The sequence below is a fragment of the Coffea arabica genome, chromosome 2c (genome assembly GCF_036785885.1).
Source record: "Coffea arabica cultivar ET-39 chromosome 2c, Coffea Arabica ET-39 HiFi, whole genome shotgun sequence".
Classification (NCBI taxonomy): domain Eukaryota; kingdom Viridiplantae; phylum Streptophyta; class Magnoliopsida; order Gentianales; family Rubiaceae; genus Coffea; species Coffea arabica.
Window position 1 is genome coordinate 39,763,610 of NC_092312.1, and position 13,732 is coordinate 39,777,341.

The 13,732-nt window shown below is 32.4% G+C and overlaps 1 long non-coding RNA gene across 1 annotated transcript; it reads right to left on the minus strand.

Moving 5' to 3' along the window:
* Positions 1 to 723: 723 nt before the first annotated feature.
* Positions 724 to 4,684, minus strand: LOC140035940 (uncharacterized). The gene is made up of 3 exons (XR_011839834.1): positions 4,433 to 4,684; positions 2,388 to 2,467; positions 724 to 1,091 (listed from the first exon to the last, which is right to left on the minus strand). It is a non-coding gene; the product is annotated as an uncharacterized lncRNA (long non-coding RNA).
* Between the last annotated feature and the right edge of the window lie 9,048 nt (positions 4,685 to 13,732).

The following is a 13,732-nucleotide window of genomic DNA, read 5'->3' on the forward strand; positions in this document are numbered from 1 at the left end:
AAGAATAGAAGAAATAAAACCTAATTATGATTTAGAATTATTACAAGCAGGAACATCAAATATAACGTCCATAGAAGTAAAAACTCGAATAAAAATAAGAGATTTTGAAACACAATTATTAGCAGTAATAGACACAGGAGCTAGTAATATAGTAATCCAACAAGAATTAATTCCAGAAAAATATTATGAAAAAGCATACCATATTAGAACAGCTAGACAAATGGATGGAAGTACATATACATATGATACAACATTACATAATTCTTTATTGTTTTTTGAAATACATAACATATACTGTACACAACCATATCCGGTAACAGAAATATATATTAGAAGTTTTCCTTATCAAATGATATTAGGACTATCATTTATTTTACAGGCATATCATGGCATGATCTTTACCAGAACAGGATTAACATTTCTTAGAGAACATTTTCTACCATATAATACTTTTTTAACAAGCAATAAATTCAAAATAAATAAAGATGATAAATTTACAAATAAACAAACGAGACTTTTAGGACTAGAAGGAAAAGATAATTGTAAATGTGATATAAAAGGTAGTTGTAAGAATGATTCAACCCAAGAATATAGGGGGAAGGATCGGGAAACTAATTCTTTTGACAATATGGAGATGACTGGAGAAAGGCCTTTATACTTGTCACAAAGAATTCAAACTTGCTTAGAAGACGAAGAAATTAAAGAATATTTAGGGATAGAAAATTACGACACAATAGAAACTATTTTAAATAACGAAAAATTATATAATCTGTTAGATACAGGACATAGAGATATAGATCAACTGTGACGCCCCCACTTCTCCCTAAGGCGAACCAAAGGGTATCCGCGGAACGCCTGCCCAACTCTCGTTAGGACTCATTACAATCCATCATTCAAAAGCTCGAAATACTTTAAGTAACTTCCATACATAATTAAAGTATTTCAAATATCTCACACTTACAATTATGTAGCTTTCAAGCTTAAATACAACCCAACGGAAAAGGGTACAATAGCCATCCGTTATAATATAACTTAAAGTCTTCAAAAGAAAACAATCTAGTACTACTCACGAGTACCCTTGGTCTCGAACTCTGTAAAAGAAAACCACAACGTGGGATGAGTTACACAGCCCAGTGAGGTTCCAAGACACTCTAACAGTTCAAATAAATCAAGTAGATTGGGCATATCATATGCATGGTTCAAGGTTACACAATGGCATGTTATCATGAGGTGATAATCATTGTACGGGTAATTTGAGACATTATCATGGTATGAGACATTTATCATGAGACAGTTATTATGGTTCAAGACATTGGCATGTATAGTTCACGAGTGATTGGAGCTTATTACAGGCATAGCTCAGGATTTCATATTGGCATTTTAGCATGAAACAACTATCATGATACCAGGTAAACATATACTGTAGGATACGGTGTTCCAGTGGAACTCTGTCGGTCATCTACACCTTATGACTTCCGGATCCCCTCGGTTTGACTGGCCATCACCTTATCCCTCCAGTGGTAATATTCGAGTATACCGAAACGGTGGCCCAGGGTTCTAACCTACCCGACCGAGCCCAGTCCTGGCTCGAGTAGGTCAGTAACCAAGTTCAGCTTAGAGCTTACAACATGCACAGGTAACCAAGTAATTCGACAAAAGGTAAAATTCATCATTTGAGTAGGTCGAGTGAGGTAAAGTACACACTCGTCTAACAATGATGGACAGTTTCGTATAACATGTGTTTCATGATTATCAAATAATCAAGTGGATATTTAGCACGTAAGCACGTAAGCAATACAAGTTGATTTCATGGAAGCATGTAATTCACGGATATCGAATAGTCATGTAGATTGGAAATCATGTGAGCAAATAGTCAAGTAATCAGGTAGTCATGTGGGTTGGTAAACGGTTCACGGTTAACGGTTAGCGGTTGACGGTTGAGTAGTGACGGTTAATTGACAGGCATTTGTCATATGAATAGGCCATCATTGGCCGTTATCCCATTTTTACCATGTGAGAGTCGGGGAGATTCACTCTAACGACGTATGCAACCATAGCATACCAAGTCATGTTATTCGAGCATTTCCAAGCATGAGTTATTTATCTCAAAAGAGAACGAGTGCGATAAAGTACACACTCGACTCCATTTTTCAAAACCGAGTAGGCTAAGCAAGCAATCTAGCAAGTTAAGCATGTATCGAGTTCATATGGTCATTTGATATGGTTAATCGTTTAACCAATTCATGTAGATATACAATGCAAGTATACATTCCTTAAATAGGCATGAGTATGGTAAATACTTAACACATAGTACTTAACACTTAATAATCATGAAATGAGCATGTCCTAGACTTATTCAATTATGTATTCCTATATGGAGCACTCACCTATTGCAACAAGAGAGTAAATACTCAAACAAGTGTCTAGGCGTCCACTTCGAGTTTCTCTTGAAGATCCCCTTGAGCGCCTGAACAAATAACCATTAACTATTATACACTATCACTTAGAACCCCTATTTATCAAAGAAGGTTGTACAATCTAAGGAGAAATCATAAATTGGGCCTTAATTATTAATAATGAAGGCTCAAGAGTAAAGTTTTAAAGTCTAAAGAGAGAGACTAACATTTTCCATGAAATCGAGTTCAAAATGTTCAATCGGTATCGAGAAAAAAAAGGCAAGTTTCCAAAATCTCATTTTCTAAGAAATTGACAAATTTCAGCTTTGGGTGTCAATTTTAGAAAAATCGTATCTTGCACTATATAGGTCCAAAATTGGAAAGCTTGATACCGTTGGAAACTTCTTCAAAGCACTAAAAGCTCCTGGAAGATACTTTTCCATGATTCCAAACGGAAGGTATTCAAAAATTGACTCAAAGTTGCTGCTTGGGACCATTAAGACAGTTTCGGGGTTAGTTTTTGACCAACTTTGAAAATCCTGTAAAATTCACACAATACGAACTAGCCTCCAAAATTTAGCACTCAATTAGAGCTACAATCAAAGTTTAAAATGAAACAAACGGAACAAGAATTGAAGTTTTGAGCGCCAAGATATAGTAGCTCAAAGTTGGTAACTTGCATTACCAAGACAGATTTAAATTGGTTTTTGGTCAACTTTGGAAATTCGGCAAAATTCACTTGTTTTGAACTAACCTTTGAAATTTGGAAATCAATTAGTGTTGCAATCCAAGAGTATAAGAAAACAAGCGGAATGAGAAATGGAGTTTCGAGCACCAAGATATGGTAATTCAAAGTTAGTGAAAATGTGAAACTGTTACATAAATTCCAGGTTTAATTCACAACTTTGGGACTTTGATTGAACATCGAAATGGACTCGGAATGGCACCAAATTTGGCAGTATTATCCTACCATATAAGGGCTATTCTTCTACCAAATTTCGTAGGAAAATTCATTCGTAAAGTTGGTTAACGAAATCACTAAAGTCCCAAGAAGTTCCTCGGCAAATCTGTCTTGGACTTCCGTTTTTCCATTTTCAAAACGTTTGGCCAATAAAACACCTCAAACATGGTTCATTTCAGTAGATAATGTCTAAGGTACATTTGATAGGTGATTTATACCAAGAAGCTTCGGAAAACAAGTCCCAAATCATTGTTAGTTACAAATCTGTCCAAGTGGAAAATTCTATCACTGTAGCAGTTTCAAACTTTGGCCACAACTCACTCAATTCAACTTGGAATTGGGCGTGGTTAATGGCGTTGGAAAGCTCTCTCATAAAGCTAAATGTTCTCAGAAGAAACCATTTTCAAATTCCATTCACAAACAGCCCGTTTTTGAGCATCAAGAAGCAATTTCTGTCCTGTCTCCTGGAGAGCAACGAAACAGGACAGTGATTTTTAATCGAATGGTGTGGCTCACTCAAGTGGAACCAGAATGTGAAATTGGTACCAATGGAAAGCTGGGAATGTCTAGTTTCCAGTGCCACAAACGGCACTTGATTTCAACATCGGAGCAAAGAGTTATGGTCGATACAAAATGACTGCCTGGGCAATACGGGATTCATTTGCCAGTTTTACTAACTTTGGAAATCAACTCATTTGACCAACCAAATCATGTTATTTTTCAATGAAATTTTGTACACACTCACAATAACATGTAAAAAACATAATCAAGTCATTAGAACCTCAAAATTGTGCACAAAAATGGTCGGACAAGGCAGGGGTAAAACGGTCACTTTTGCTCCAAGCACCTCCTATGATTTTCTACCAACAATACAACATTAATCCACTAATTTAAGCACTAAACCACCATTAATTTCATCATCAAGCATGATATCAGTCCCCAAGACAAAGGTGGGAGTTCATAGAGCCCACTCAACAATTTCCAACATAAACAAAGTTACTCACAAGGAATTTCAAGCTCATAAGTGCAATACTACTTCCATAAATCAAGATTTGAAGGTTTGATCGTTAATTACCTTTGATGATGGCTTAAGCAGAAATTTTTGGCCTCTAAAAGCTGAGAAAAATGGTGAGAATCAAGCCTCTTTTCTAGCTTAAGTTGGTCACCAAGTGATTAGCTATGTGTGGTTCAGTTTTGGTTTGATTTAGTGAAAGTTTGGTGAGGATTTGATGAAGAAAAATGAAGAACTTTGGTGTTGTTTTCATCTCTTGATGCACGGCTGTTTTGGAAGCAAAGAGGAAGAGTGTTGCACGCCACTTTTGGGTGATGAATTGAAGGGTTTTGATCTAGTGTGATGCACCCATGAGAAGCTTAAGAATGTGTGGCCCAAAATTCTCCAAAAGTCAACTCTCCTGTGTTTTGTGCTCGATTTCTCTTGCATTTGTTTCACTAGTGCACTAAACCTCTAATGCACTTATATTCATATAAATATTATTCACTCTTAATGGTCCCAAAAATAAGTAAATTAGAAAAATTAGAAATTTTTGGAGAAAATCCAACAATTCATTGGGATAAGGACAAAACAGAATGTAAATTAGATATTTTAAATCCAAATCTAAAAATTAGCACAGCAAAGATAGAAACTAGTAATGACGATATAAAAGAATTCGAAATGCATATAGCAGATCTAAATAAGTTAAAAATAATTAGAAGAAGTACTAGCCCATATAGAAGTGCAGCATTCATAGTTAAAAAACATAGTGAAATAGTTAGAGGAAAAAGTAGAATGGTAATAAATTATAAGAGACTAAATGATAATACTAAGGAAGATAACTATGATATACCAGATAAAAACGAGCTAATAAATAGAATCCAATATAGATATATTTTTAGTAAATTTGATTGTAAGTCAGGATTTTGGCAAGTTAAAATGCATAAAGACAGTATAGAATGGACAGCTTTTACATGTCCTTTAAGACATTATGAATGGTTAGTAATGCCTTTTGGGTTAAAAAATGCACCAGCCATATTCCAAAGAAAAATGGATAATATTTTTAATAAATATAAAGAGTTTATCATAATATATATAGATGATATTTTAGTATTCTCAAAAAACAAAGAAGAACATATAAGTCATCTAAAATTGGTTTTCTCCGAATTTATTAAACATGGAATAATAATCAGTAATAAAAAAGTACAATTTTTTAGAAAGAATATAGAATTCTTAGGAACCGAAATAGGACAAGGAAAAATAAAATTACAACCACATATTTGTAAAAAGGTTCTAGAATTTCCAGACAAGAGAGAAGAAACAAAGAAACTCCAACGATTCTTAGGATTATTAAATTATGCAAGACCTTTTGTTAAAAATTTAAATAATTTGGTAGCACCATTGTATAATAAAACCTCTTTAAAGCGACAAAAATTCTTTAACAAAGAAGACGTCAGACTAATACAAGAAATTAAACAAACAATAAGCAATTTACATGATCTAAAATTACCATTAGATACGGATTACTTGATAATAGAATGTGATGGTAGTAGTACCGGATGGGGAGCAGTTCTTTTTGCAAAACCAAATAAGTATAGCAGTAAAAATAGTGAACAAATCTGTAGATATGCTAGTGGAAAATATAAGGAAAAAGGCAACAGGAGTAGTATAGATAATGAATTATTAGCAATAAAGTATAGTTTAGATAATTTTAGACTTTTTATAATCAATAAATCTGAAATAACTATTAGAACAGACTATGAAGCAATAAAAAAGTTCTTTGATAAACATAACGAAAAAAGAAATTCTACTAGAAGATGGTTAAATTTTGTAGATAGTATTATTGGTAATGGATATAAAGTAATTTTCGAACACATTAAAGGTAAAGACAATAGTTTAGCAGATTTTTTAACAATTCTTCTGATCTCTTAGCAGATGACATATAACTTCCAAAAAGTTAAAATTGGCCAGTGGGAACTTACAAAGTACCCTAAAGGTACAAGTCTACATTTCCATAGTCAAGAGGAAGGTAATTTAGAAGACATCCAACAGGATATCTTAAATAACCTCTGGAATAGCAGAAATAGCACTGATAAAGTTAGAAGTCTTAATATCTTAGTATTTTATTTTAGCAATCTTCCAAAACAAAGCTTTTCATATTATGTAGTAGTTAAAGGAAAAATACCTGGAATCTATTCCAAATGGATTTCCGTTATAGAACAAATAAATCATTTTCGTAATCCTTTATGGAATGCATTTCATAGTATACATGAAGCACTAGAATTTGCTAGGCAAAATGTAGGAACAACATTTTATGTAGATCCTAAAGCTAGCATGGATAGCATGAGGGTTCCAGTATATCAAAATACAGATGCCCCTAGTAGTAGTAGAAATTATCAATATGCATTAGAAAAAGATAACACAAATAGAATAGAATTTTGTAGACACTGCAAGAGCATGGAGCAAGCTATTAGAAGTTTAAATTTAAAGTGTAGAAATTTTGAAGAAGAAGATTTTTCTCAAAAAGAAAAAATAAAATCCTTAACTGAACAGCTCAAAGAAATGTATAAGATCTCAGGCTCACAAGGAGATACTATTCTCTCACAAATTTCTGAGATTGGAGAGGTCAAAGGAAGGCTGTCTTATACAGCATCTCATATGGCCAGTTCTTCATCTGGCCCAATAAAACAACCAATCTTTATAAAAGAAAAGCCCATTTCAGAAAGACCATTTGAATTTCTTAAGTCCAGAATATTCTTTAAACCATACCATCTACTTAGTTTCCTCCCTTTGCATATCCAAGAAATTATTAGCCAAAAATCCCAAGCCCAATATTATTCAAAATTAATGGTAGTTCAACAATACTTTTATGACATAGCAAAAGATCCGATTAGAAATACAGCAACCATTAGACTAAATCCATCTTTCTTCATAGACCCAGAAAAACATTGCCCAAACAATCCAGAAGCCTGTGATCACCAAAAAATAAATAACCATTGTATACATACACTCAGTAATTTTTTCATAAGAGCCACTATTATTTTATCAAAATATTCATCCCCAAAGATACTGAGAATAAATGGGGAAAGAGTTATTTTAATACCACAATTTCTCATGGATACCGGATTCCTAGAAAAGATTATTGTTACAAATCCAGAAGATACTCATTGTCTTGGAACTCCTTTCGGATACTTCATCAGAAAAATATTAGACTATGGACAGTGGGCAACTGTACATATCAAATCCGCGCCGGCAGAATGGACAGGACTTTTTGATATAGAACCTGCAATACATAGAATGATGATTACAGTTAGCAACATACCACCAGCAAGAAGAACGACAGAAGAACTAGAGAAAATCAGCAGCAGTCTAGTGGAATGTCCATTAGAATTAAAGGAACAATTGATAAATGCTAAAATGATCCAATTAGCCTACAGACATTTCATAGATCAATGGGAAAATGAATTAGATTAGTATATGAAAATAAGATACAAAAGATATATGTCCCATACAGGTTTAAGTTAGAAAAAGATTTCACTATAAGTACCAATTATCCAGAAGTCTTTGAAAAATATTTGGAAGGATATTATATGAGCACAGGAGCAAAGCATTTGGATATAGAAGCAGACGAAGAATATAATGATGACCATTATTGGGAAACAATGGGACCGGAAGAAATGAGCAACATCGAAAATATGATGGAAGGATAATTTTTGCAAAGTTGATTTAACATTTTCAGGCAATATTGTATAAAGCTATTTTGACCACATTGTATAAATCGGTCATAAAGCTGATAAAGCATTTATTAGTTGTCGGCCACATTGTATAGTCTGGCCATATTGATTTGACGTTTTTAGCATCTATAATTACGGATAGGACTCAAGTCCGTAACAAGTCATATCCACGAACTTTAAGTCAAAAATTTTAAGTCCGCACAGTCTGCATAGGCAGTCTAAAAAGCATACGTCCCAAACCAATGTTGGGCACGATGCATCTTCATCCTGTAAATTAAAGCATCCAATATAAAACTCCAAAATTCTTCATACGTTTTTTAGCAGCTCTTACAATCTTTAGCTCTCTCATATTGCTAGCATAAGACGAAAGAGAAACAGGAAAATAGAGATTAAGGCAGCCAACCCTAGATTAAATCCTAACAATCGGAAACTCTGAAAAAGATACCTTGTTTTTAGACTCCTAAAAGACCAAAAGACGGTATAGTACCCATCAAAGCCTTTCAGTTGCAAAGCAGGCGTCAGGGGAAGCTCCGGTGAGGCAAAACTTCTAATCACAAGATTCCCATTTTCATAGCATCGGAAGGAAAATTTGGATTTAAAGCAAGGAAGGTAAAATCTCAGTTATCTTTCTTAAAGTATCTAGTACTCACCATTTCTAAAAATTCCAGCTATTTATTTTGATATTTCAATTACTAAATTTTTATATGAATTTTGAACCGCCTTTTCAATTTACATCCACTCCAAAAAACGCATACAGACTAGCATTAGAAACCCTCAGACAACCAGGTACATATTATTATTTTGAAAAATTTTTGGAGGAATTAGAAACAACAGACCAGTGTCTAGCACATATACAAATAGAGAATTAAAGATTATCTAAAGTAGCACACCACCATCCCGCGTCATTTCTTAAAAATTTAAGACAAGCAAAAGTAGATTTATTTTGGCATAAATACTCTGAATTAAAATTAATAGAAATGCAAAAATTAGAAGAACAAGAAAAATATAATAGTAAAAAGATCTCTCGTAACAAGATATGTGGTATATCGGACTGAAAAAAAAAAACTCTGCTGAACAAACGTACCAAAGGTCCGCTTTCACATTGCAGAATATGTTAATGCATATGTACATATATGACAAAATAACTTGATCCCAGATGTTCTTGTGCTCCACCTCCAAATTTGACATAGTGACGTGGTCACATGAGCAGAAAAACTACAATTCAAGTTAGCTGATTGTTTGAATCAGTCAACAGAAGCAATAATGCTATGGAGTCATCTCTTAAGTCCGTCAACAAACATGTTTTCAGTTTTTTAATAAATGTTGTAATAGTTAAAAAAAAAGTCTTCACGTACACTTTATGTTGATCGCGAGATCATTCTTCATAGCCACAAGAAAGTTATATTAGAAAGACATCTCTATATGATTTAGAATTATTACAAGCAGAAGAAATAAAACATAGATCTAGAAATCTCTCCAAGAATAGAAGAAATAAAACATAATTATGATTTAGAATTATTACAAGCAGGAACATCAAATATAACGTCCATAGAAGTAAAAACTCGAATAAAAATAAGAGATTTTGAAACACAATTATTAGCAGTAATAGACACAGGAGCTAGTAATATAGTAATCCAACAAGAATTAATTCCAGAAAAATATTATGAAAAAGCATACCATATTAGAACAGCTAGACAAATGGATGGAAGTACATATACATATGATACAACATTACATAATTCTTTATTGTTTTTTGAAATAGATAACATATACTGTACACAACCATATCCGGTAACAGAAATATATATTAGAAGTTTTCCTTATCAAATGATATTAGGACTATCATTTATTTTACAGGCATATCATGGCATGATCTTTACCAGAACAGGATTAACATTTCTTAGAGAACATTTTCTACCATATAATACTTTTTTAACAAGCAATAAATTCAAAATAAATAAAGATGATAAATTTACAAATAAACAAACGAGACTTTTAGGACTAGAAGGAAAAGATAATTGTAAATGTGATATAAAAGGTAGTTGTAAGAATGATTCAACCCAAGAATATAGGGGGAAGGATCAGGAAACTAATTCTTTTGACAATATGGAGATGACTGGAGAAAGGCCTTTATACTTGTCACAAAGAATTCAAACTTGCTTAGAAGACGAAGAAATTAAAGAATATTTAGAGATAGAAAATTACGACACAATAGAAACTATTTTAAATAATGAAAAATTATATAATCTGTTAGATACAGGACATAGAGATATAGATCAACTAATAAGTGAATTAGAAAAATTAGAAATTTTTGGAGAAAATCCAACAATTCATTGGGATAAGGACAAAACAGAATGTAAATTAGATATTTTAAATCCAAATCTAAAAATTAGCACAGCAAAGATAGAAGCTAGTAATGACGATATAAAAGAATTCGAAATGCATATAGCAGATCTAAATAAGTTAAAAATAATTAGAAGAAGTACTAGCCCATATAGAAGTGCAGCATTCATAGTTAAAAAACATAGTGAAATAGTTAGAGGAAAAAGTAGAATGGTAATAAATTATAAGAGACTAAATGATAATACTAAGGAAGATAACTATGATATACCAGATAAAAACGAGCTAATAAATAGAATCCAATATAGATATATTTTTAGTAAATTTGATTGTAAGTCAGGATTTTGGCAAGTTAAAATGCATAAAGACAGTATAGAATGGACAGCTTTTACATGTCCTTTAAGACATTATGAATGGTTAGTAATGCCTTTTGGGTTAAAAAATGCACCAGCCATATTCCAAAGAAAAATGGATAATATTTTTAATAAATATAAAGAGTTTATCATAATATATATAGATGATATTTTAGTATTCTCAAAAAACAAAGAAGAACATATAAGTCATCTAAAATTGGTTTTCTCCGAATTTATTAAACATGGAATAATAATCAGTAATAAAAAAGTACAATTTTTTAGAAAGAATATAGAATTCTTAGGAACCGAAATAGGACAAGGAAAAATAAAATTACAACCACATATTTGTAAAAAGGTTCTAGAATTTCCAGACAAGAGAGAAGAAACAAAGAAACTCCAACGATTCTTAGGATTATTAAATTATGCAAGACCTTTTGTTAAAAATTTAAATAATTTGGTAGCACCATTGTATAATAAAACCTCTTTAAAGCGACAAAAATTCTTTAACAAAGAAGACGTCAGACTAATACAAGAAATTAAACAAACAATAAGCAATTTACATGATCTAAAATTACCATTAGATACGGATTACTTGATAATAGAATGTGATGGTAGTAGTACCGGATGGGGAGCAGTTCTTTTTGCAAAACCAAATAAGTATAGCAGTAAAAATAGTGAACAAATCTGTAGATATGCTAGTGGAAAATATAAGGAAAAAGGCAACAGGAGTAGTATAGATAATGAATTATTAGCAATAAAGTATAGTTTAGATAATTTTAGACTTTTTATAATCAATAAATCTGAAATAACTATTAGAACAGACTATGAAGCAATAAAAAAGTTCTTTGATAAACATAACGAAAAAAGAAATTCTACTAGAAGATGGTTAAATTTTGTAGATAGTATTATTGGTAATGGATATAAAGTAATTTTCGAACACATTAAAGGTAAAGACAATAGTTTAGCAGATTTTTTAACAATTCTTCTGATCTCTTAGCAGATGACATATAACTTCCAGAAAGTTAAAATTGGCCAGTGGGAACTTACAAAGTACCCTAAAGGTACAAGTCTACATTTCCATAGTCAAGAGGAAGGTAATTTAGAAGACATCCAGCAGGATATCTTAAATAACCTCTGGAATAGCAGAAATAGCACTGATAAAGTTAGAAGTCTTAATATCTTAGTATTTTATTTTAGCAATCTTCCAAAACAAAGCTTTTCATATTATGTAGTAGTTAAAGGAAAAATACCTGGAATCTATTCCAAATGGATTTCCGTTATAGAACAAATAAATCATTTTCGTAATCCTTTATGGAATGCATTTCATAGTATACATGAAGCACTAGAATTTGCTAGGCAAAATGTAGGAACAACATTTTATGTAGATCCTAAAGCTAGCATGGATAGCATGAGGGTTCCAGTATATCAAAATACAGATGCCCCTAGTAGTAGTAGAAATTATCAATATGCATTAGAAAAAGATAACACAAATAGAATAGAATTTTGTAGACACTGCAAGAGCATGGAGCAAGCTATTAGAAGTTTAAATTTAAAGTGTAGAAATTTTGAAGAAGAAGATTTTTCTCAAAAAGAAAAAATAAAATCCTTAACTGAACAGCTCAAAGAAATGTATAAGATCTCAGGCTCACAAGGAGATACTATTCTCTCACAAATTTCTGAGATTGGAGAGCTCAAAGGAAGGCTGTCTTATACAGCATCTCATATGGCCAGTTCTTCATCTGGCCCAATAAAACAACCAATCTTTATAAAAGAAAAGCCCATTTCAGAAAGACCATTTGAATTTCTTAAGTCCAGAATATTCTTTAAACCATACCATCTACTTAGTTTCCTCCCTTTGCATATCCAAGAAATTATTAGCCAAAAAGCCCAAGCCCAATATTATTCAAAATTAATGGTAGTTCAACAATACTTTTATGACATAGCAAAAGATCCGATTAGAAATACAGCAACCATTAGACTAAATCTATCTTTCTTCATAGACCCAGAAAAACATTGCCCAAACAATCCAGAAGCCTGTGATCACCAAAAAATAAATAACCATTGTATACATACACTCAGTAATTTTTTCATAAGAGCCACTATTATTTTATCAAAATATTCATCCCCAAAGATACTGAGAATAAATGGGGAAAGAGTTATTTTAATACCACAATTTCTCATGGATACCGGATTCCTAGAAAAGATTATTGTTACAAATCCAGAAGATACTCATTGTCTTGGAACTCCTTTCGGATACTTCATCAGAAAAATATTAGACTATGGACAGTGGGCAACTGTACATATCAAATCCGCGCCGGCAGAATGGACAGGACTTTTTGATATAGAACCTGCAATACATAGAATGATGATTACAGTTAGCAACATACCACCAGCAAGAAGAACGACAGAAGAACTAGAGAAAATCAGCAGCAGTCTAGTGGAATGTCCATTAGAATTAAAGGAACAATTGATAAATGCTAAAATGATCCAATTAGCCTACAGACATTTCATAGATCAATGGGAAAATGAATTAGATTAGTATATGAAAATAAGATACAAAAGATATATGTCCCATACAGGTTTAAGTTAGAAAAAGATTTCACTATAAGTACCAATTATCCAGAAGTCTTTGAAAAATATTTGGAAGGATATTATATGAGCACAGGAGCAAAGCATTTGGATATAGAAGCAGACGAAGAATATAATGATGACCATTATTGGGAAACAATGGGACCGGAAGAAATGAGCAACATCGAAAATATGATGGAAGGATAATTTTTGCAAAGTTGATTTAACATTTTCAGGCAATATTGTATAAAGCTATTTTGACCACATTGTATAAATCGGTCATAAAGCTGATAAAGCATTTATTAGTTGTCGGCCACATTGTATAGTCTGGCCATATTGATTTGACGTTTTTAGCATCTATAATTACGGATAGGACTCAAGTCCGTAAC